General features: G+C 41.7%; 1 protein-coding gene across 2 annotated transcripts in view; it reads right to left on the reverse strand.

Moving 5' to 3' along the window:
• PRDM6 (PR/SET domain 6) overlaps window positions 1-26,659 on the reverse strand; it is a 234,698-nt gene that overhangs the window by 177,417 nt on the left and 30,622 nt on the right. The window lies entirely within an intron of this gene.

The raw sequence follows: 26,659 nt of genomic DNA on the forward strand, positions 1-26,659 counted from the left end.
GAGGGAATGTCCCTAGGAGAAAACCTACTTCCATGTATGCGTAGTCCCAACGCACACCAGGCCCTAGAGCTCACCTGCTTTTTTTAGTCAAGAGCTTTCTGAAGGCACTGAATGTTTGTCCCAATGACGTAATGGTTTCCTATGGTTTTACTTCTTTTCAGAGCAGTCTACGGCTTTATTTCTTCACTGAAATGTGTCACTCCTTAAATTATTATGTTTTCCCAAGTCTACGACATTCTTTTCCTCACCACACCAATAAAGTGTGATTGTCAGACACACTTTATTAAGGGGAAAATGACCATGCGGCCAGAGCAAAAGACATATTTTCAGACCTTAGATGATTTAGGAGACATTCCTTACGTCAAGTCAAGACAGTGCTGAGCAACACATTCAACTTAGACCATCTTACCCTGGATCAGAGGACAATGGCAGAGATGGAGCCAATATCCAGAGTCAGAGTACTCGAGAGTATAAAGTGTGGGAGTATAAAGACCACAAGCGGCCCAGACCAAGCCTGGCCCCCCAGGTTGGGCCCTTAGACAGCTGTCTTCCAAAGATAACTGCTCGCAGGAAAACAAAACAACAACAACAAAAAAAAAACCGAATGAAATCTAAGTCTGTCCCAGAGCAAGAGACAGACTCATCCCTGGGAGAGGGAAGGGTCTGGCGTTCTCAGAACCATCTGTCTGGAAGGAATGAATGAATACAGTGGTTTGCCACGGTGCTCCTTCCCATCAGTATCCAGGAGATGAGGCACCCAGGACAGAAGGCGATGTAATAGTGAGCCTCAAATGTGGGCGCCTGATCTCCCAGACAGAGCTGTTTCAACATTTAGTATGCAGCTGCCATGTGCCAGCCACCACGCTTGGTGCAGGGCAGGAAAAACTTAAGGCCCGGTCCCCACCCCTCAAGGAATTTACAGTTCAACAGGAGACATACACGCAAAAAGCAAATCGGAAGACATTTATTCTGGCACCACAATCTGTAGATCTCGCCACATAACCATGGGACATTTTATGTCCATAAAATGGGGTTCCTACGGGGAGGAAGGGTAATCCATTACTATTTTGCAAAAAAAAAAAAAAAGGAGTTCAAAGTAGTTATTTAACCAAATTCTGGACTGGTGAAGGCAGCCTTGAACAAACATCTGATTAAAATCTGCCAGACTCTGACCTCAATGAAGGCAGAGACGAACTCTGTCATATTTGCCACAGTATTCCTAGTGATTAACACAGAGCCTGGCATACCGTAGTGCCTGGTGTTCAACAAATATCAGTTGGTGGGTTGGCTGGCTAGCTGGTTGGATGGCTGGATGGAGATATGGGCGGAGGTGTGGGTGGAGGTGTGCACGCAAGTGTGGACGGAGGTGTGGACAGAGGTACGGATAGAGCTGTGGATACATGTAAGGACTGAGGTGTGGACCATTTTGTGGATGGGTATGTAGACAAACCCACAGTCAGAAGGATACAGATCAAAGGATAGGATGCCTTCTAGGTAACTAAGTTTTAAGTGCTGGACCACGTCTATCTGTTCTTTGGGAAGACCCACATAGCAAAAGCAGAGTTGAACCCAACTATGACAATTTTAAAAGATGCAATGTAGGCTGAAAGTGTGTGTTTTGCCTTACTGGCCAAAATTAACATTTCTCTTAAAAACGCCCAACAGGGGCGCCTGGGTGGCTCAGTCAGTGAAGCATCCAACTCTTGATTTCAGCTCAGGTCATGATGTCACAGTTTGTGGGAGTGAGCCCCATTTTGGGCTCTGTGTTGACAGTATGGAACCTGCTTAGGATTCTTTCTCCTTCTCTCTCTGCCCCTTTTACAGGGCTCTCTCCCTCAAAAAGGAAGGGGTGGGGGAAGAGAGGGAGAAAACAGACAATAGAATACAATAGCCCAACAGTCTCTGCAGAGGGGAGGCCGCCTGGATGGAGACTTCTGTCAAGGGCACGGCCAGAGGCTACCAGAGACGGGCATACCTGCCTCTCTGCAAATGTGGGTTCTTTCTCCCACCCCAACCCCCCTATCTGGCCCCTGCTGAGGGCTGTCACTATCCCCATTCTTCCCTCAAGGTAACTGTGGCTCTCCCTCCAACAGGTATCAAGCCCTCTCTTCCAGGCCCAGGGCTCCCCTCACTAGGATCCTGGGAGCTGTGAACCTAGGTCCAAGTATTACTCCAGAAAGAATATGTGCATTTTGAGCTTTATCTCCAAGTGATCCTTCAAAGAGGTGTGCCCTCTTAGAGGAATTTCAAATACCCTAACAAGGGCCGAAGTCATCTGGGGGGGGGGGGGGGGGGGACAGATACCCCTTCCTGACATCCTTCCCCTGTCACACTTAGTCCAAAGTGTGTCCTCTTAGAGATGCAGGGCAAGGGGGCTGACTGTGCAGCTGGAGCCCCAGTACAAGAGCTCAGGCATCTAAAGAAGCTCACAGGAGGGGTGCCTGGGTGGCTCAGTCAGCGGAGCATCTGACTCTTGGTTTTGGTTCAGGTCATGATCTCACGGTTTCAGTTTTGTGAGACGGAGCCCCGCGTTGGGCTCTGCGCTGACATGCTTGGGATTCTCTCTCTCTCAAAAATAAATAAACTTCTTAAAAAAAAAAAAAAAAAAAGGCAGCTCAGAGGAGACAGTAAGGAATTCTGGTGACAGGAACAACCCAGGACCTTCTGGAACAGGTTGCTACGGATCTTTCTCCAGGGGCTGCCAGCCAGGCCATTCAGCCTTACTTTCACCAAGAGCCTCAAATTTAGACCTTTGAAGTCACCTCCCAATGAGGTTATGGACACAATCACAGAAACAGACCAACAGGATAGAGAGGCCTCTTCTGCACACTCTAAATGCACGTCCTCTGTAGTCAGCCATAAATGGACACTTTTATAAAGCCTGTAGTTAACTTAGGAATAGTGCAATTCTATGTTTCTGGTATTAAAAGCACAAAGTTGTTGAAGGTAAACATTTAAAGTACACCACTGTTTTTGTAACCCCTGTTTTGGTATTTTTTTTTCACTTTTCGATCCATCAAGGGCCTCAAGAAATGGAAGCGGCCAGGCCTCTCTGAACAGCGCTGGTGTGGACTTGTTAATAAAGCCCCTTTGATGCCATTGAGCCCAGAGACCCGCCAAGCGTGCAGCCGGGGACGGGACACAGAGTTTTCTCTCAAAGAGACAGCCCTGTGTTCTTGGAGAGGCAGTCCAGTCCACAAGGCATGCTTCCCCGGAAATCCAACCAAGAGATCCAGTAAACCTCAATGTCTGGGGCACCAGGTTTGCAAATCCTCTGGTGAGCAGAGGTATGACTAACGTCAACACCCGAAGAAAGCACCCGTCTAATTACCACATTGTGATAACCTGTATGCTTCCTCATTTTTATTTTTTTTTTAAAAATTTTTTTTTTTTTCAACGTTTTTTTTTTTTATTTATTTTTGGGACAGAGAGAGACAGAGCATGAACGGGGGAGGCGCAGAGAGAGGGAGACACAGAATCAGAAACAGGCTCCAGGCTCCGAGCCATCAGCCCAGAGCCTGACGCGGGGCTCAAACTCGCGGACCGCGAGATCGTGACCTGGCTGAAGTCGGACGCTTAACCGACTGCGCCACCCAGGCGCCCCAGCTTCCTCATTTTTAGACAAGACTTAGGATTTCCTTCTTTCGGCAGGAAGCACCTGTGGGCAAAAGGAATGAATGTCGAGAGATCTCTCACAATGTGATCCTTAAAGAGGTTTCAGGTGAGGCTACCAACACCCAGAAGTCTCAGCAAGATGCTGGTTGTGTGTATGAATCATCTATTGGAAGAAGGCTCAGAGTTTTCAGGGATTCTCAAAGGGGTGTGTTTATACACACACACACACACACACACACACAACTACTGCCAAATTCCACACATTCCGTTAGGACAGTATGAATGGAGAGACGGAAATCAGAACACCAATAATAAATGAGCTAGAATTCTTGGGGTGTCCTATGTACTTTTGAGGAGGTTCTCTTCAGAGTCTGATAGCTTTCTCAGTCTCTGAAGCACCAGACCTGACTTCTCACTTCCTTCCTTCCAGATCTACAGACTCTAGCCTTCCCATGGTCCTCTTACGGTACCTTCCTTTTGTCTTCGATTGCAGATGTGTTTTGATGTGTTGGTTGTGCTTAAACCTTGGATCACATTTTCAGGAGCACTAGAAGAGCAAGCTGGACTAGAGTCCTTAGGTTGGTTTAGCTCCTAAGACAGATATTTTTAGGGTAGAGATCATGTGAGTGGCCCAGATTACATCAGGCAGCTCAGCGTTTCAGCTCTGTGAACATTAAGCACTGCCTGTTGCTGGATTTAGTGAGTGAATAGTTATTAATACTCCAAAGCATTCCCTTCCGGCTTTGATCAAACCCTTTGATGCTGCCATTTTTTCCTACTCAGGAGAAAGTCTACGCTCACATTAAATCACTCCACCTGGTAGAACCACTTGCTTTGTAACCTGTAAAATTTTTATAAATGAAAGCACTGTTTATCTTCCTTTGGCTTATGCCTTTATATTTTCTAGGGGATTTGTTGTTGGGTGAGCTGCGATCGGGAAGCCTGGGCTCTAATTCTAAGCCTGGCAGTACTAACTTTGTGCCCTAGGTCACACTTAACCTGACCCTCCACAGCCTCCACTGAGAAGCACCGACATTAAATTAGACGAAGACGCCCCAGCCCAACACGTATGATCCTGTGAAATGACAACTATGTAAAAACGTGTCTTAAATATAAATACTTGGCAGCTGGAATCCAGCAGGATAAAAGCCATAATACAACCATTTTAAGCAGACATGAAAATATTTGGATGCCCTGGAGAGGGGCAGGATAACTTAACCCTAAGACCCAGGCTTTTTTATTACACCTGTGCAAATTTAGTTGCCATGTATAGTTTCCAACCGGCAGAATACAAGCAAGAATCAACTTTTCAACGGTTATGTTCTTTTAACTTCCACAGACTTGCAAGTGAATTCAATTCCACAAACGTGCAACGGATGCTCTTCGAGTTTAGTGAAAAGGAGACCCGACAGGAGTGGAATCAGACAGTCTGGGTACAAATCTTGCATTCAGCAATCACGAGCCGTGTCATCCTGAGCAAAGCACTGATCTCATCTGTAAGACGGGAAAGATGTTCGGGCGGCCTCCAAGGGTGTCCACGAGGATGAAGTGAGAAAATCCACATAAGTGCCTGACACGTAGTAAGTGCTCAGTAAACTGCAGCATTTTCACTGCTTTTTACTGGTGGGCTCAGGTTTTCCCTTCCACAACACATGTCCACTACTTCAATATTTCTGAAAAACTACACAAGAAAATGACAGCATTTTCAATCCCCAAGTGTGATGTGTTAATTAAGTGGAACTGGGCAGAGCAGGAATCAGGAGCCTCAGCTGGGTGATTTCAGGCACATTACTTAATTTCTGTTTCTCATGTGTAAAAAGAGAATAACCACCCCACAGGGTGTGTAAGGATTAAGGAAAGTAAGGCATGTAAAGGGCTTAGGGTACTGCCTCACGATGCAACTACAAAGACAATTTCTAGAAAAATAAAATTTTTTCCCATAGCTCAGTGACCCCATTACCTTACATATTAAAAGCACCAAATTTTAACCCATTTTTAAAAGGCTCTATACAATTTTATTAACTTAAATACAGTTATCAATTAAAAATGTAAATGCCAAGGCATTCAATAATGTTTACAGTATTAATGGAGGCACAGGCCAACTTGAACATGAATTTCCAAATCATCTCAGTTGTAGCTCAACGGATCATATGGTATTTCTTTTTAAATTAAAATAAGAGCTTAAAGGGGGAAAATAACATTATTTCTATAACCTCAAATCAATCAGAATTGGATATGTGTTTTACAGGAAATTTCTGTGCTTGGGGTATAATCACTCAAAAGTGAGTTATAAAACCAAGGAAGTATAATAACGAGAAGCCTCAGAAAATTTATACTCTTCTCTACTTCGGCAGTAATACTTAATTTTCTATACTCACCCTTGTAATAACTCAGAATTAACTCCCTAAACTAAATGATTTCATTTTTTAAAAATGTTTTAACTCAGATTCTGAATTTCACTTTAAAAGGGGAGACATGTTGGGATGCCAGGGTGGCTCAGTTGGTTAAGCGTCTGCTCTTTTTCTTAAATTTTTTTTTAATGTTTTGTTTATATGTGAGAAAGAGACAGAGCATGAGTGGGGAAGGGGCAGAGAGAGACGGAGACAGAATCTGAAGTAGGCTCCAGGTTCTGAGCTGTCAGCATAGAGCCCGATGTGGGGCCTGAACTCATGAACCACGAGATCATGACCTGAGCCGAAGTCAGACACTTAACCGACTGAGCCCCCCAGGCGTCCCAAGCATCTCCTCCTGATCTCCGCTCAGGGCATGATCTCACAGCTTCTGAGTTCAAGCCCTGCATCAAACTCTGCGCTGACAGTGTGGAGCCTACTTGGGATTCTGTCTCTCCTCTCTGCCCCTCCCCAGCTTGGGCTCTGTCTCTCTCTCAAAATAAATAAATAAAAATAATTTTTTTTTAAAAAAGGGAGGAGACATGTCTGATGAAGGAAGAGGCCTCCAAACAACTTTAGAAGCAATAATCCCCCAAATTAGAATTTCGTTAAAAAAAAGAACAACGTGTCCTCTCTTGATCGCTAAGCTCTTTAGAAACCAAAGCTTGAGCAAGAGTAAACACGTATAACAATTCCACACACAAGAGGGAATGAACACAAAGACCGTCTCAATTCATGAAACCCATTTCTCAGACCACTGCTTTCATTCCGAAGCAAAACTATACAGCTTTACTAAGACATGTGCCGTTTTTTATTAGGTAAGAATTTTCTTTCTATAAACCATCTTGGCATTTCTTTCGCAATAAATTAAACACATGTCATATTCTAAATGCTATAATTAAATCCCAACGAGTATCTTTTTTCCCCTTAAAACGGAATAATTTTATCCTGCTAAGAAGCTGCATAAATCTTAGCTAGTTTGTACATTTTTGCTTTCAAGGATGTAATGTAACCATCAGAGCTGTTACATCATGTAAATAAATTTCAAAGATGGTATTAATATAAAAACTATATCACATAACCCTAAAAATTTAATATAGCTGCCATGGCAATAACCAGATCATTTTTCCAAACAAATATATATTCCATCATGTCATTTTGAACTTTTTCTGACCTTTTTACTTTTTTTTTTTTAAAGGAAGAAAACTACAATTGAGACCAAATGTTTTGTGAAAGAAAATACAGGCAAGCCAATTTGGCCAGCACAGATAATTTCAGATTAAAGATGTTACAGTATCTTAGAACGTAGCCCATTTTTTTCATCAATCATCAATCACAGTAATTATGATATAATTATGATGTCACTTAGAAAGTCTTAGGAGCTTGCAACAGTGCTTAGAGTATTTTTAAAGGTTTAATATAAACTATGACTACCAATTATACAGTTCCTTTTTCTTAAAAAACATCAAATGCAGGGCTTAGTGCCGTTTGAAATAAGGGCTAGAGTTCTGTCAGCATCTTTTCACAAACAAATCATAAAAACATTCATGTCAAATGGAGCCCGTTCCTGCAGCATCCTTTTGGCCATGCGTTCTTCCCCCTTTCATCCTCCCCCCTCCTGTCACCCAGCCCATCCCTCACACTCTTCTCTCTCCTACTGAGTTCAGCTCAGGTTGATTCCAGAATCTCTACCTTCTTTCCATTCAATACCGCACCCCAAGTCCAAATCTGCACATTTTAAGCATTGGGTGGATCAGTCACTGGGACCAAAAACACTAGGTGTGGTGACTCCATAGAAATGTGTCACCAAGGTTGAGCACAGCCTGCTGGCACTGCGTGAAGCCTGTGTCCCCAAGGATGGGTTCAGCATATGGCAGTGAGGAGGGAATTCTCCAAGGAACCTTTTGAGAACAGCAAAAGGTCCTACGGCCCACACTGTCCACGTCCTCCTCGCTCTGAAGCACGCCGAGTCATGCACACACAGAACGGGTGCTAATTTAAGAACACAACAGCAGGACCTAACCTTCATGAAGCGTTCGCTGTAATTATGAGCTGGGCTCCTTCTGAACTGTCCTTATTAGATCGGTCCACAGAACACCTTCAAAAGGAATGGGACTCAGCATCTACCAAGAGATTCCACAGTAGCCTTAAAGTTTTTATCTATTTTTGAGAGAGAGATAGAGAGTGAGCAGGGGCAGGGCAGAGAGAAAGGGAGACAGAATTCCAAGCAGGCTTCACACCGTCAGCACAGAGCCCGATGCGGGGCTCGAACTCATGAACAGTGACATCAGGACCTGAGCTGAAATCAAGAGTGGGATGCTTCACTGGTTGAGCCACTCAGGCGCCCCTCCACAGTATCCTTTCAAGCTTATTTCAGCCAGGCTAGATCTCTCCTTTGAGAGATAATAAGCTTTTTCTCCTTTTTTTCTCATCTGTCAAAGTTAACTGCAATTTAATATTAGAATATTCATTCATTGAAGAAATGACCTTCAAGTGCATTTTAAAGGTGGAGATGGGGTGGGGGTGGGGGTGGGGGTGGGGGGTGGGGGGTGGGGAAGGGAGCATGGCGCTTAACAGGAGTCATTAGGAGCCATGCCTCTCCTCTCCACGGGACCAGCTGACATTTCCGAGGGCCTCCCTCCATGCCTTCACAAATAAAGAGCAAACAGCACAAACGATGGAAACAAAACCAGGTACCCGTTGTCTCCTATGTCCCGAACTTTGGACATTCTGATTCTGTCTGCTTTGCTTTAACAAAATGTGATGCATCAAAATCCAAACTTACAAAACATAAAGGGGTGATCCTGCTTGACGAAATGCTCTCCCAGTGTTTCTTACAACATCCAATTTCCGGAGAACCCTAAAGTGTGACTCGAATAGAAGAAACAAGTCAACGTATTTACAACACTTCGAAAGTACAGCCACTGTGTGAAATGGGGTCTACCTGTACGTACACAGAGATAAGGAGAAGAGACCACGGAGGCGCTTAACAGTCTTTGCTGAAAGCGAATGGGTAAATGTTCATATGCATGTGATAAGATAACCCGCTATCAGAGCCATTCCTGACATTTTGGTTTTCATATCTGCCTTTTCCTTCTAAAGAGCGTTTCACACTTCCCTCAGCTTGCTGCTATTGCCAACAACTACCGCTTCCCCTTTGCACTTAGGATTCCAGAATAGTATGTCATACCATTAGCCAATATTCGCTGATGCTCTTATTTAAAACAAAACAAAACAAAACAAAACAACAAGTTAAGAGAACAGGAAAAACTCCTCAAGCCTAAAAGATTTTTCTCTGTGGGGGCTCCTAGGTGGCTCAGTCAGTTGAGCGCCTGACTTCAGCTCAGGTCATGATCTCACGGTCCATGAGTTCGAGCCATGCGTCGGGCTCTGTGCTGACAGCTCAGAGCCTGGAGACTGCCTCGGATTCTGTGTCTCCCTCTCTCTCTGCCCCTCCCCTGCTCGCTCTCTCTCTCTCCAAAATAAATACACATTAAAAAATACTAACAATAAACTTTTAAAGATTGTTCTCTTTGTATATATAACCATGAAGGAGAAAAAAAAAACTTAAATCACAGAAATCATTGGGCTGTCATAGAGCTCTGGCCTCAAGCAGTATGTGAAAGGGACGGGGTTGACCCTGGAGGACGCAGCATTTCCAATACTTTGGCATCAGCAGTATGAGTTTTGCTTTGTCTTCACACACCCGGTACCATTACGTACTTAGTATTCTTCTTCAAATGACTTCACATCAGTCTGTTCACACTGGCATCCTCAAAAGCAACGACATGTATAAAATTGTGGTGTTTGGTATAGTAGGTATATTAAAAACCACTTTTCTGCATACTACCTAAAATTATTTTGAATACAACATGCCACACTTTGGTAAAGGCTTAAGAAATAAGATTACAGGTGCACCTGGGTGGCTTAGTTAAGGGTCCGACTCTTGGTCTCAGCTCAGGTCATGATGTCATGGTTCGTGAGTTTGAGCCCTGTATCAGGCTCCGTGCTAGCAGTGCTGAGCCTGCTCGGGATTCTCTCTCTCCCTCTCTCTCTCTCTCCCTCCCCCCCACCCTCAAAAATAAATAAATAATTAAATAAACTGCATTTAAAAAAAAAAAAAAAAAGGAAGGAAAGATTACAGTGCCCATGGCCAGCTTTGCCCTAGGTATGCGTGTCACAGAGCAAGCCATTTCAACCTCTGTGGATCTCCTGGTTTGCCTGTACATAAGTCAAATATCTGGATAACCTGAGAAGTCCCCTCTAAATTCTAAAACCTGATGATCCAGGGACTTCTCATGATGTGCATGGTCTCCTGGCACAGTCAATCAAGAGCAGAACCAGATCCAACTCTCAGGTTTCTGGACTCCTGATCCGGTGCTCTCTCATTCTCACCCTCCGTGCACACAAATGTGTAAGTGATCTGGAAATGAGCGTAATGGGGCAAGAGAGCATACGCGTATCTAGCGCATGCCTTCAGTTTCCAAAGGCACATCATGCATTATCTCACTTAATCCTCCCAACCATCTGCCAACCTATATCACAGATAAGAAACTGAGGCATGAAGAGAAGTAATTCGCACAAGATGAGAGAATTGTTTGGGGAGTGATGTAGCTGGGAACTGGAGTCCCAGGAGCCTGGCTGCAGAGTGTGGGCTCTTGCCACCACACCAAATTTGGGGTGCACCTCAGCTGCTGAGGTCCCCGTGGACACTTGGCTGAGGGTATGAGTGGAGCAGTGGGGGGGACATTATCTTTACCAAAAGAGAACACACACGGGGAAGTCAAGAGGAGCTGGGAAATGAGAAGGAAATATGCTACAACAGGTATTCCTTTGCATAAATTTGCATATGTAAGGTCAGCAACAGGAAACCTCTCGATAACACTACAAACAACCAGAGCAAAAACACAAGCCAAGTAGCATTACAGTCCTAGCCTCTTTCACCAAAAAGATTAATTTTTTTTTTTCAAATTGTGGCCAAAATGTTCCCAAATAGCTTCGCACGAGGGTCCTAAAATATATTTGTAATCTCTTAGATTTACTGGCTACCTAAGTAGTTTCTAATTAGGTTGGTTTTTCTTTTTACACTTTCATTCTCTCTACAAAAGAACAGCAAATAATAACAATTAGCAACACTCTGGGCTCTGAGGTATCTACTTACTAAAACAGTCTACTATACTGAGTGAATAACCTCATATAGCTTCCTGCTGTCTCCGCCAACAGGAACCCTACAAACACAGAAAAACGGTCAGGGAAGAAACGAAATAGAAGGAGCATGGTTCCCACTAGGACCTACATGGTTCACGTTACACCACACAATGCGCCAAGGAATACATTCAAAACTGTAGCCATACGATCATAGTCTTGAAATATACAAGTGGAATGATTTCCAAAAGGAGACAGAGGTCTGACTTCCGAGAAGCACAGGGCTGAAAATATGGCCTTTTCATTTAAGTCTTCCTTGAAACTCACGATAAAACCTACTCCCTTCCATTTACAGAGACCTTTGCAAAACCCATGTGTCCCCATCTCCATGGTGAGGCTTCCTGGCCTAACCAGAAAGTTTCAATTTTTGGTTAAGATCAGAGACTGCAAACCCAATACTTTAATTTCCTTTACTTAGAATGGAAAAGTAATTAAAAAATTTTAAATATCCCAAAGCCATGTGACCGTTAACAAAACAAACTAATGAAACCCTAAAATAATTATGTTGAACTGTGCTATCCAAAGGGATTGGTTTTGTTAAGATTTGTGTAACATGGGTATGTGTGTGTGTGGGGGGGGCAGTCTATGTTTGGAGGGTGGTGAATGTGCATGAATAGATGCTTAGGAATTTAGAAATTCATCCAAAATTCAGCAGTCTGAGATGACTTAATGAGTTTGATAATGGGATACAGAAACTTTAATTCTTAAATCATTTGTTTTATTTCGAAGCAGTCAGGGGTGATTAATCAGCTTTAGTAACAGTTTGGTGGCTTAGATATAGTTCTTAAGGCTCTGAGCTAGGGAACTGAGGGTGGTTTGAGGTAATGTTGCGTTACCAACATCCCATCTATCGCAACCATTAATGGACACACCATGAAGTTTTATTAAAACCACAGGTCTTTAGTAAGAAGCTGAACTGTAGCTCTGGGACATGTTCAAAGAGTAGAGTCACCCTGGGGGAGAAATTTCTGCATTCGCTCTTGTAGCCTGTGATCCTTTCTGTTTTGTTTTGTTTTCCTTCTGGGGAACAGCCTTAGCTTCTTCAGCATGTGCCTTTCACAACCCTGTATTACCTTAAAGATTTTCCAATAATGCTTTTATATGAGTTGCTGGTTTCTAAAACTTCATCCGAGAGGATGAGTGATAGGTTTTGAAGGCACACAGGCAAAGGTAGCTTCATTCATGTTCAAATGACAGGTTGTGTTTTCAAAATTATTGTATGTAGTTACCTTCACTATGGCTTGCAGGCTATATAAACCATCTAGCAATAGCTAATTCTGGGTTGACCATGACCTCCTTTATTTTTAAATTTTTTTTAATGTTTGTTTATTCTTGAGAAGGGGGGGGGGGCAGGAAGAGAGGGAGACACAGAATCCAAAGCAGCCTCCAGGCTCTGAGCTGTCAGCACAGACTCTGTCATGGGGCTCGAGCTCATGAACCTCAAGATCATGACCTCAGCCCAAGTTGGACGCTTAACTGACTGAGCCACCCAGGTGCCCTTGGGTTGACCTTTTAAATCAAGACAACCAGAGAGATGTGTTTTCAGCCAAAGTTTTGAATTAACTTGAGAACACAGATTCGTACTTCTTAAAGCCTATTTCTGCTCTCATTTTGGGGGGATTTATTTTGTAAGATCTGTTTGTCCTTACCGCCCATGGAAATGGAATGTATTAACCAACGCAGGTTAAATGTACCCGTGCTGCAGTATGATTAGCTTCTTAAAACACTGATGTCTTACGTAACATTCTACTCCTTATCTCTGCGTGACCAGTAACTGAAGATGAACCAATTTATTGAAAAGTACTCAAAGAATTAATTCCTGGAGGCAAAACCACGTACCGTTTTGCAGAAAACTTACACTGAAATTGGTGGGGATGTGAGGTTAATAATTTTCATGTCTATGTACAGTCATTCCCGCTTAATTTCATTTAATTAATCCATTTGATGGCAGACACATGGAAAAGTTCGGCTCCTTTCAAAAATAAATTCCAACACGCTCATAAAATGGCTTTCTGTGTGTGCTTCCATAATCTAAAATACATAAAAATTAAAAGGCTCTCTAAATAGGAGGGGATCTCACGTCTAACTCTATCTCCCCATTTATATCAGTTCATGGTTTGTCAACAGCCTGTTAACAAACCCTCTTCATTAAAGCTTAATCTGTTACTTTGAAGCTCACACACACAATTTTTATTCCGTTTCTTACAGATGCTAGTTTGAGGCACTCAAATCAAGATCTCTACTGAAAAACTTAACTGCCGTTGATGCATCTACATTCGTTCTGGTGTTACACGTTGGAGCTAAAGTCTCCAATAACTACGGACATTACCACTGCTAAAGAAAGGAGAACAAGGGACCCAAAGGCAGTGGTAAAATCACGCTAGGAAAAATATTGTTATGTAAACCTAACATTTCCTTCTCAGATACATTTTGAGTTTTTACAAGGGAAAAAGAACTACAAGTTGGCTGACAATCAGAGAAAAGACATTTGCTAAAAAGACAAAGTGACTTTCAGTTTTGGAACTATTTCTACAGAAGTAGCCCGAAAGTTTTATAAAGTGATCCTTCACTGGTTTGATTAAAACATGCTAATTAATAAATGACAAGACAGAATGAAAAGTTCGTTGTGGCATTCTGATAAACCACCCAAGCAGTTAAATCAATGCTTTTCTGTTTAATTTCACTATTTGTTTTTCCATTTGAGCTGCCAGTTTTTTTTAACATGCTACAGAAGGAAGAGAAACTTTTTTTTTTTTGATTGATGAACATCACAGATTTTGTTTCAAATCAATCCAACTTGTTCACGATGATCTTTCCATTTGCTGTCCCATTGTGGTGAAGCCATTATTCCATCAAAACTCTTTAAAGAGCCCCCCCCCCTTTTTAAGCTACTTTGACAAGAACACCATAACAGTTCACATCACCCTTGACCTTCAGGATGTATATCATCTTGTCAACATATAAACACACACACTATTGGTTGTGTTTTAATAGATTTTGTAAATATCAAGATCCAATTTATCAAAAGGTTCACCCAAAATGACAGCTCTGAAGTTCTGGATTGTATTTGCAATGCTAATTCTGACTTTTAATGAAAAGGAGTATTTTGGTTGTGTTTTGTTCTTTTGTCTTTTTTCTTCCCACCACCCCCCCCACCCCGCCCAAAAGGAAGCAGAATAAAGTAGAACGTATTTTTTTCCTGTTTTTACAATGGATATTTTCAGTCTGAATCCATTTCAAAAGGAGAAGCCTGGTAGTACTATCAACAATGGTTATTTCTCTCACAGGCGAAATACACATTAAACAGGAGGAATTTATGAGATTCCTACCACTGTCTTCTTAGTTTGGCAAAATGCATAACCCCTAATAAGAATATTTTGTTTTAAATGGAAAAAGACATTATGACAAATATGATTAATATGGTTTCTGCAACCCCGGCGTGTTTTCTTTTCACTTCCACACTCACAGCCTTCCTGCCCCCAGGGTTGCTGACTTTCTATCTTCCTTCCAGAACATAAATTGTGTCATCAGTATCAGTGTGTCCTTCTCTTTACAAGGCCCCTTACGAGGGAGATAATTACAGCACTATCATACACTTCATGCTCTAGGAGGACTGAATGGACAAAACATCTGTCGTCAGCAAATGGTCTAGATAATACTGGTTAAAGATGACCTGTGAGAGTTTTTCATACTTTAGCAAACGTGAAGTTCTAAAACTTCCATGCTGGGAAAGAACAGAAAAACGTTAACAGAAAGCTAATATGTCTGGGAGAGAGTATACTTCGTAAATAAAACCCCTAAGATAATAAGGACGTTAAGAAAAAGCGAAGGGTCCGTACAGGGTACCAACCCATCTATGCACACGTGTGTGAACAGCCACAACTGTATCATGTTAGAGATCATACTTGGAAAGGATCTTGTGCAGACACGTTTCCCGGAGTCTGGGCCAACCGCTTAGCCCAAAACACAGATGCATTTAGAAACATCCAAAGCTTCCTGAAATGTCAACACACTCCAAGAGCGCTCCACCAAAGATACGGGGATGATACACCTGCTCTTGTGAAAAACTAAACAAGGAAAACCCATTAGAAAGTACTTACTGAACATCCAGGATGGGGAAACTTCTCTTTGAGCAGTTAAGGAAGGGGAAACAAAACAAGTCAACCCACAAAACTCGTCTGTCACTTGGACAGTGGATTGTGTTTATTCCACTTATGTGAAGGGTGAGCCAGCAATAATTCTAATTTTCAAAGGCCTGAGGTGTTTCTCTACACTTAGGCACCCCATGCACTCATGGATGGGATTCTTAGCGCTGAAAAGACCACAATGTAGGAATTTAGCTCAAGCAATTAAACAAAGGGAGCGTGGATTTCTCTGCGTGAACATTTTTAATTGTGACCCCAAGAGAGCTAATGTACAGGCATGGTGACTAGACTTAATAATGACACTCTACTTAACGCTGGAAACAGGCCAAGAGAGATTTCAAGTGTGCTCAGCACAGCTACAAAAAATGGTAACTATGTGAGGTAGTGATACAGTGGCTTGATTACAGGCAGGCATCATTTTGCTATGTCTATGTACACTGAATCATCAAGTAGTACGAATCACATATACACAATTCTTACTTGAAGACAGATAAACCTTTTTCAAGAGAGATAGGTGTTTTCTAGCGTGGATGCATACTTGGGAATGAGACGTGCCTAAGATGAAAATAATAGTTGATATTTACAGGCTGCCAGGTGCTTTATGTACTAACTCAATCCCCAAACTGCCCTATGGAAAAAGCTCCTATTATGATGCCCATGTTGCGTTTTAAGGACCTGAGACACAGGAAGCCTAAGCAAATCGCTCCAGGACATACTCCTACTAGGGAACAAAGCTGAGCCCCAAACTTCCATCATTCTGAATGGACAACGTCTGATCGTCTCCCAGGCACATAATAAGCACTCAACATCGACAAATCACTCTTATCATCACTGTTCTTTCAGCAAATATTTATCAAAACCTGAGGATATAGATTTGAGTCAGATAGGACCTTTGACTTCAAGATGCCTTCATTCAGTCGACTGAGAAAGACAGGTATTAAAACGTGTAACTAAAATGCATTATGGTGTCATGATAGACACAGCCTCTCAGGGCCTCAGTTTTCAACGTACAAAATGGGAATAATTAAACCACCCTCAAAGGGATGACGCAAGGGTTAAGATGGACAATGTGTGAAAAGTGCACAGAATAACGGCTGGCACGTGGTTAAGTATTGTTAACATCCACTGCGATCAGTTTTAACATGATGAACAGAGTAGCAGGAAATATTCTGTGCTATTACAAATAAAGAAATACAAATGGAATTGTAGCTGTATCAACCTCTCATCCCATTCCTTGAGAGAATTAGTAACTGCTTACTGACTATCCTCTGGTTCAAATGCAATTTTTAGTCTCTTAGTACTATAAACACTTTAATGGAACACATGGACTTTATCATTTAAAAAATACCCCTAAATAAATGAGACAATTTAAATAAAGCCATTACAAAAAAGAGATCCTCTGTATCTGATTCGAACCCAAAAACACACAAGCACTGCAGCATGTACGAAGTAATTAGTTATTCCCCACGCTTGAGGATTTCCTGATACTTCAAAATACGTGCCAGGGCTAACTGCTATTGAGAAAGAAATAGAGGAGAGAAGAGGAGGGAAGGAAAAAAGGAAGGAAGGAAGGAAGGAAGGAAGGAAGGAAGGAAGGAAGGAAGGAAGGAAGGAAGGAAGGAAGGAAGGAAGGGAGGGAAGCAGACAGTTCATTCATTCATTTGTTCAGGTGCTATTTTTATAAATAGGAATTGCTTACTTGGAAATACTGCATTTTCTGATTCTCTCTCAGATCATAAGTGGAAGAGAACTCCGTACTCTAGATTTCTTTTTGAATGCAATAAAGAAAAGGAAACATTTACAGAGAACATACTAGGTGAGAAACAACAAGCTCTAAAGTTCATAGAACTTCCGTTTTGTTAAATCCTCAAAGTTAGAGAAGACTGGTGATATCACCTCAGGGCGCCTGGGGGGCTCAGTCAGTTAAGCGTCCAACTCTTGATTTTGACTCAGGTCATGATCTCACAGTTTGCGGGATGAATCCGTGTCAGGCTCTGCGCTGACAGCATGGAGCCCACTTGGGATTCTCTCTTTCTCACTCTCTGCCCCTCCCCCACAGGCATGCATGCTCTCTCTCAACATAAATAAAAAAACGTTAAAAAAAAAAAAAAAAAAAAAAGACTGGTGATCTTCATGTGACAAATGAGAAAACTAAAGGGAAGGGAAGTTAAAAGTGACTTGTCCGAAGTCACATGAAGCAGTCAGGGTTTGACCCAACCTGGAGGACTACTAAGGCCTTATTCATTGTATCATCCTGCAAATGCATTCTCAGTGAAGCCCTGAACGAGGAAAGATACATGGGAAGTCCGACCACGACCTTTATGTAATGTCCTCAAATGCTTTTGTGCTTGTTTACAATGCAAGGTGCTGTCCAGAGACCTTGAACCTACAGATTTAAGGTAGACCTATGGCTTAAGTGAATACCCCCAGGAGGTCCTTCCTGCATGTGAGGATGCTGTTAATAATAATCTGTACACTAAGTTCTGGATTCAACGTGATGCTAAATGGCTTTATACTAACATTTTATCTGAGAAATCCCTTAAGAAAATCTTTTTTCCAAAAATGTTTTAGGATCAAAATCCCTGGCTTTATTTTCATTCACAGATTTTTCCAGGCATAGGTTTAAACGTTAACAAATCCTGAAAAGCATTAAGTCTCATAACTAACAATGTTTTCATTGTTTCAACCCCCCAAAAGTTGCTTCTCCCTCTAAATGAGGTTACATACCATTTTATGACGATAAGACACACGGACCCTCTACCGTCAACTTGACAGTTCTAAGGCTTGGACATGGGAACTTTTTCCCAACCTCTTGATTTTTTTCCTTCAACCTCAACTGTCAAGATTTCCCCAGTGATTCCAGTAAACAGGAGTAAGAGAGGGGCATCTAGGTGGCTCAGTTGGTTAAGCATCTGACTTCCGCTCAGGTCATGATCTCATGGTTTGTGAGTTCGAGCCCTACAACAGGCTCTCTGCTGTCAGCACAGAGCGTGCTTTCGATCCTCTGTCCCTCTCTTCCTCTGCCCGCCCCCACCACGTGCATGCGCATGCGTTCTCACTCTTTCAAAAATATATTTAAAAAATTAAAAGAAAAAGATTTTAAAAAATAGGAGTAAGAGAAAGTAAGGGAAAGTAAGAGAAAGAAAGACCCCACCTCTAAATTTAGAGAGTCTGGCTTTTCAGTTAAAGTGACCATCCCAAAATAACAAAAACAATAAACAGCGATCAACTTTCCTTACACCAACGGTAGAAGCCACTTTGTGTCACATTATAAAACACAAAAAGCTTATTAGTGATTATGATCATGATTATGATAATAAGTCTCTGGAGGGTAGAATCAGGTGAGCAGCTCCAAGATTTTTTTCTTGGAAACCAAAGTAGGGACAGGCGTAAAAACCTTTACTGGCTAGGAATTTTCCCCTTAAAATTAATCTTATTTCTGAAATTCTAAGAAAACGTAAGAATACATATCATCTGTCCTCTAGGAAATACATCCCGCTTCAACAGCCAAAACTTGGTTAAAATGGAATCTAAGACACCGGTGGTGGCTGACATTTTGGGAGTCTGGCTTTTCAGTGAAATTTACTGCTCAATGGTGGAGGCTGACGCGAGACCATTTCCATAACTAATTAGCTAGAGCCTAGAAAAAAATGCTCATCCCAAATAGTGCCAGTTCCCTGATCACTGCCAGTATGATCTCAGCTCTCCAGGAATATAGAGATACTACCTTGAAAACTTCACCTGAAAAAACATGATCGATTAGGGTCAGCAACTCCCTGCTTTCCAACTGTGAAGCAGTCACCCACCTCCTTGACATTCCACACCAAGCAAGAGATATGGTAATAATGGGGCACCCGGGTGACTCAGTAAGCTTCCAAGTTCGGCTCACGTCATGATATCATGGTTTTTGAGTTCGAGCCCCGCATCAGGCTCTGGGCTGAGGGCTCGGAGCCTGGATCCTGCTTTGGATTCTGTGTCTCCCTCTCTCTCTGCCCCTCCCCCACTCGTGCTTTGTCTCTCTCAAAAATAAACATTAAAAAAAATGAAAGAGATAGGGTAATAGCCACAAATGCGACGTAACTCGTGGAATCATGGTCCCTTTTTCTACCTTTGTTGATACTACACAACCCCCTCTGAGACTAACGAGGAAGATCAGGCCTAGTGATGCATGAATAAGACTGAGAAGCTGATGTGAATTTGCGAGATTCCCTGCAGGCTGGCTCCTCACTCCCTGGACTTGTCCCCTGTGCCCACTAAGTCCCCACCTGCTAGCTGCTGAAGCGTCAGCAATTAAAAACATCAAGTACTATCTACCCGGCACTAAATGTACTCCTACATCTTCCACTCCCCTCCCCACACACACACACAAACATAAGCACAACAGAATAAATGTACAATCGTGGGGACAAGGACCCTTCAGGGCCTTCACTAAGACCTGAAAATGAGCACATGCATGCTGTTCAGGCTTTCCTAGAAGGGGCCTCCTGCCATCTCTCTCTAGAACCCGCACAGTGCAGCTCGGTGTTCTTCAGAGCCTGAAACTCCCGTTCTCTTCACTGAGACCACTTTTGGAAAATGCCTCTTTTTCACATGTCTGGAACCAAAAAACCTTTTTTTTTTTTTTCCTAACTTTCAAGTCTGCCCTACTGAAAGTCCCGAAAAAGGCCAAAGACTTGGAGGAGGAAGTGTTCCATTCTGAAGACCAGGCGATTCCTCTCCTAAGCCCACTTACCATGTCTCCCAACCAAGAATGTTCATCTAGCTTACGTTTTGCTTGAAACCTATCAAGCACATAGGAGAACGAAGACTTGAGGAGGGACCATGTCTACGAGGCTTTGAATGTCTGGCAAATGGCTCAGTGTATAGTTCATTTCAAAGGCCTCATTATGTCTGCATAAATAAACCGTGCTACGCAGCTTGATGCACGGCCATTTGTCATATTAAAACAATGGCATCCAAAGTAAATCCCCATTAACATTGTTTAACTTTAATGCTTTGGGGTGTTTGCTACTCAAATGATTAAAAAATGGAGTGATTGATGACACCACAACTTCAATGAGGCAACAAAACAAATAGACTGTGAGTCACCAAGATCTAAGATGTACTACAAGCCCAGCTGGGTAAGCAGCACACAAGACACCCAGAGCTCAAGAGTCTCTGGGCGTGTGTGTGTGTGTGTGTGTGTGTGTGTGCGTGTGTGTGTGTGTGTGTGTAGTTACATGGATTGGGCAGGGGATAGGGAGAGTTTTCAGGAAAATGCAGCATAAGGCTTTAAAAGAAAAGCAGGGGGCTCCTGGGTGGCTCAGTTGGTTAAGCATCCGACTTTGGCTCAGGTCATGATCTCACAGCTTGTGAGTTTGAGCCCCACATCAGGCTCTGTGCTGATAGCTTGGAACCTAGAGCCTGCTTCAGATTCTGTGTCTCCTTCTCTCTCTGCCCCCTCCTGCATTCACGCTCTGTCTCTCTCTCTCTCTCTCAAAAATAAACATTAAAAAAAATTTTTTTTAAGTTTTACATGTTGCCTGCACTCAGTCTCCAGGGAAATATTTGCAATGATGAAGTTCTGCCATCAAAATTTTGGGTTATACAAAATGTGGCCAGAGAAAAACTACTTTTTTTTTCACAAATCTAGAGGCAAAAGAATAGATTTTTTTCCTTCAGTTTTCTGTTTTAGAAAACCGTAAGTAGAGTATCTTTATATGAAAAAAAAAAAAACCCTGAGCTTGAAGACATACCCTTTCAGAGATCATACATCACTCTTCTCAAGTAAAACATGCTGCACAGGGTGATAAATTAATAAATGACACAGCTGTCTAACTTTCCAGACTTCCCTGGTCTTAACCATAAATTTTCTGGATGCAGCAATGCCTTGGTTTTCATTGCTGTCAGACTTGTCTCCTTTCCTCCTGGGTAGAGCCATTTTAATCCCTGATCCCTGTCCCACCTAAATCAAGACCGTGGGATTGCCAAAAACAGCAAAGTTTCTGACTTAGATGCTCTATCTGTGAAAGACCGGGACCATTCCACTTAGTGCCCAAAGTTGGGCTATTGTCTTAAAAAGCAGATTAGGATAAATACATTCACCAGTGAGGTAATGATATTTTTGCCTTTGCGCCCTTGAGAACAAACTTCCTGTAAATACTTCCATAAAAATACTCTGAGGCCTTTTAAACAAAGCACCATATGAAGTGTGTCTAAACAGCCCAAAAGTAAACTGCAATTTGGCAACATTCTTTCTACCAATGTGAGGGCCTAAAGTAGACAATTTAAGATAAAATCATTTCCATTGGCGTCTGAATTATCCTGCTGGCCATCTACCCTGAAATAATTATTTAGAAAACCACCAGATTGGCTCTTCCTGTTGTGCTCTACAAACAGTCACAAAAGTGAAGCGTTTTGGTGTAGCTGCTCAGGAGAAGCACAGCACAGAATAGAGACGCACCATTCAACTTGCCCTCAACACACATGGAATAGCCACTCAGCCTGGCAGGTCAGTCTCCAAGGTTGGCCCACTCTTGCCCAGGCGGAAAGTTGCCAAAGATCCTGTCTTCCCCCACCTTGCCCATTCCACTCTGGCGAGCTTTGTAGAGGGGCTTTAATCCACACACAACTGTGGATCTCTTCCATTTTTCAAAATATTCAAATATTCCGGCTCTCCCTTTCCTCTACCCAAACTTCAGCTGTCTGCCCCTTTCTTCTCCACTTTACCCCTTTTTTTAGTCACTCTGCAACAATGCGAGCCCACAGAGCTCCCGTTTCAGGCAAGAGACTGGACTAGGGACAGCCAGAAAAACCAGACAAGAAATCAGGAGGTACATCGAAGGGTATGGATTAAAACGGGGCTAAAGTTTCAAACTCTATCAGAGCGGGATCAGAGTTTGCACAGGAGGAGAGAGGGATTATACACTAACTACAGCATCAGTGTAAATGTAGAAAGAGACCAAAGGGCAACAAAAATGAAAACCATGCAACCAACTGTCAAATATTTTTTCTAGAGACCTGGACCCTAAGGATCCTAAAGATAATGGACAAAATTTGTTTATTTTGGATTCATTTTACTTACCCATGAAATGCAGCCACCTGCAGAAGCTGAACATTTCATTATTTCTGCCAATGATGCAATATCTAAAATAGTCAAACTCAATGAAAAAAAATTACTAGCCAGCTACATGGTTCCAATAATCCTTTATCCCTGTAATGAGAGCTGAGGGCTTTTGAACTGACCTCCAAGTGTTCTAACACTACAATGGTTACCGGCCCAAATACTACATCATCAGATATGATGTGCCTGAGAAAGCATAAGCTAGGGCCTATATAAAAACCAGTGATATGAGGGGTGCCTGGTGTCTCAGTCGGTTATGTGTCCGACTCTTGATTTTGGCTCAGGTCATGATCCTAGGGTCATGGGGTAGAGCCCTGTGTTGGGTTTCATGCTCAGCTGCTTGAGATTCCTTCTCTCTCTCCCTCTGCCCCTCTCTCTAGCATGCTCTCTCTCTCTCATTCTAAAAAAACAAACAAACAAACAAACAAACAAACAAACACTAATACCAAAGAGAGAAGGACATGTGAATGGTTGCATGGAAAAATAAATCCTTCCTCATCCACTCAGAGGAATGTAAATTGATTTAACTCATTTGAAGGCAACATTAGGCAAAATTAAAAGCTGTTGAAATGCACAAGCATTTTAATTCGGAAATATAGAAATTTAAAGGAGGAATATAATCACAAATGGGCAAGAAAAAATATATGCATTTTAAAAGAGCATTATCCACACAGAATAACAAAATTTAAGGAAGACAAAAATCCAAAATTAGACCACACCTAAATCATGGACTACTAGGCAGCCATTCAAAGTACAATAAAGAATGTATGGTCACTGAAAAGGCATTCGCAATATACTATGTGTGAGAGTGACAAAAATTTTCAAAGTAAGAGTTTACGCTTTGTTTTTTAAGGTTTAAAAGGTTTAAGATTTTACTGTCCTAGGGAAAGACTAGAACGAAAAATAGTGAAAATACTAACAGTGATTACCACCAAGCAGGGAGACTGTAGGTAATTTGTATTTCTTCCCAATTTCCTGTGTATTTTCAGTTTTAAAATTTCTTGCCAAGGGAAGATAGATAACTATAGATATGATGCAAATTGTAGAAAGACGCCATAGAGCCTCTCAACCATCATCCGTACAAGAAGGGAGTCCCACGTGGGGGAAATCCAGTAAAAAAGCATTCACATTTATAAAATAAACTAGGACATACAAAGAGTGATTATTTACATTTAAAAAAGTTTACTTCTTTATTAAAATACTCAATCTTAAGGTGTCTTGAAATACGTTCCCTTGTATAGAGGTTCTCAAAGCTGTTTGTCCATCAGAATCGCCTTGAGAGCTATTATAAAATGCAGACCATCAGACTACGTTCCTGCTGATTCTGATTTAGTAGCTTAGAGGTGTGACTCAAGTATTCTCATTGAAAAAGAAAAGACAAAAAAAAGCTCCCCAACTGAGCTGTTAGAAATTAAAAGATGCTGGAGACATAGGTCAACAAAATGCAATGTAAAGATCTTGTTTTGATTGTTATTCAAACAAACCAACTGTAAAATAATGTATGGGGGAAATGATGGAATATGGAAATTTGCTGATATTAACATGTTAATATTGCTGAGTAGGATAATGGTATCATGGTTATACTGTATTTTTTTTTAATATGTATCTCTTAGAGATAGATAAGTATTTGGAGGTAAACCGTTATTGTATCTGAGATTTACTTTACAATATTCCAACAACAAAAAAACACATAACAAAATTAAAAAAAAAAGTGGGAGAGAACAGAAGAAACAAAAACGTTAAGAAAACTTATTTGAGGGGCGCCTGGGTGGCTCAGTTGGTAAAGCGTCTGACTTCCGCTCAGGTCATGATCTCACGGCTTGTGGGTTCGAGTTCAAGCCCCATGCTGGCTCTGTACAGACAGCTCGGAGCCTGAGCATGCTTCGGATTCTGTGTCTCCCTCTCTCTCTGCCCCTCCCCAACTCACGCTCTCAAAAATAAACTTAAAAAAAAAAAGTTTAAAAAAATTTAAAAGAAAAAAAAAGAAAAATTATTTGAAATGCATCCTGGAAATAAGAGAATGTATTACACTATTTCTCTTTACTTACTTTACTCCTTTATACTTAAAATTCTACAAAAACTTAAGAGAGTAAAAAGCATCCCAGTGGCTTGGACACCACCCCTTTGTGGATTAAGGCGATTCAGTTTGTAAAACTGGACCTAAAGCAATTTTTCCAGACCTCGCTCTTGCATAAAATACGAAATTGCACATTTTTGGAATTAGCATTTGCATAACATCAGCAGTTAATGTTTATAAACATCAACTCCAGATACTAAAGACAGCCCTATGAAGTCCAAAGATCACCAAAATTGGACCCATATTTCATAAACACTGATTTATCATATATTACCATATTCATTATTACTATAACCCAAAAAGAGAAAAAATAATTCCCAATATATAAAAGTCTAAATTCTAGTTCCAAAAGATTAACATTACTAGATGTGTTCAGTGAAATAACGAAAAACTACATGCAACAAAAACACTAAACATCTAACAATAAGGAAACAGTTAAGCAAACTGTGACTCATTTGATAGACGATATGTTACACAGGATGATTACGCAGAGTATTAATTATGCTAGGACATGTGTAGGTAATAAGTAAAAAAAAAAAGTCAGCAGAAAGCACACATGTAAATGCATATAAAGTTTTCTAGAAAAAAAAATACATGTAAAATATTAGAGTTTGTTTCCAGGTAGTAGTTTGTGGGAATTAACATTTTTTCCCGTATTTTCTGTATTTTTGATAATAAAAACCAAATACTTGTTTAATAAGACAAAAAAAGGGGGAATGAAGAAATCTAGCATTACACAACTTGTCAGGAGACTTCACCCTGAGACTGCCCATCTCCCTCTACCCCCATGTGACACTGTGTCCAGATGATGGAGCAAAAAACATCCCATCATGGTAACATTTCCATTCTACACACACACACACACACACACACACACACACACACACACACACACGAACAAACAACACAACTCCCAGAGAAGGTGTTCGTCAAGTAACCTCGCCAAGACAACACTGTTTGGATATACCACATTCCAGCATCAAGAGGTTATCTAGAATATGTTAAATTATGCACATGTGTTTCTCCTTAGAACTTCTCGGTTTCATCTCAAACATGTATCCATCTCTAAACTCAGACTTTCTACTGAGCCGCTTCAAGTCTTTTCTGGAACAAGGTGCAATGAGAATGAACAAAGTTTTCTAATAAAATGAAACATACCCAAAACTCACCAAAAACTCGTTACAAGGTACCTCCCGTGTATCGACACTCTAGAAGACACTGTGAAGGACAGACTTTTAACAATAATTTTTAACTCAATTTAAACTTTTCAAATGAAAAACAAACTGAAACCATTCAAACATAATCTTTTAACCTTGTATATAGACTCTGGAATAAAACCCATCTGACTTAACTTGGTAGCATAACCACAGATATATTTTCATTTAAAATGCCCATATTTAGCTGGCCCCCTTGAATTCCTTTCTGTTGCTTAATTTCCAAACAAGAGATATTACTGCTCGTCTTAAATGGATGAATCATCTGAGAGGAGTCCCTCCGACACCGCTGACAGTGTAGTTCTAAAAACAGAATATTATAGATTATCAGAGAAGGAAGTTTTGAAGTATCAGCTTCGGGTCTGAAGCATGTCTTGTGAGGCCACCCAAAAAGACAGCTCTCCTTGTAGCCCCCCACCCCCAGCCCCAAACTCTAATCTCCAGCCCGCAAACAGATGCATTCCTCTAATTCCAAGAGGGGGCAGGGCCAGGCATCATCACAGAAGTTTCTGGTCACTGTAGCAGGAATAAAGAAGTCGGTGGCCCCAAAGGTGGCAGGACTGCACAGCCCGCCTGTACCCAGCACCTGCGTGACAGCTGATGTCCCTGGGACCCCACTCCCACCCCCACCCCACAGCACTCTTCACTCTGTCTTCTCAGAGGATCCCACTGCCCAGGTCCTGTCTTTCCCAATACCTAACCTGGATCACCCATTGTTTTCTCATTCTTTCATGTTTTTACGTGTCATATGGGTTTGCCCTACTGTGATCTCCACTCACTCAAAAAGTTATAGCTCCTACTTGTCCTTTTAGCTCGCAGCTGCTTTAGGATGGTTTCTCTTTTTTGTTTTCTGTGTGTAAGAAATAATAACAGTGAACACTGCCCGCTACACATTAGTCACTCAGTCCATT

This window comes from Neofelis nebulosa, chromosome 1 (assembly GCF_028018385.1).
Source record: "Neofelis nebulosa isolate mNeoNeb1 chromosome 1, mNeoNeb1.pri, whole genome shotgun sequence".
Taxonomy (NCBI): Eukaryota; Metazoa; Chordata; class Mammalia; order Carnivora; family Felidae; genus Neofelis; species Neofelis nebulosa.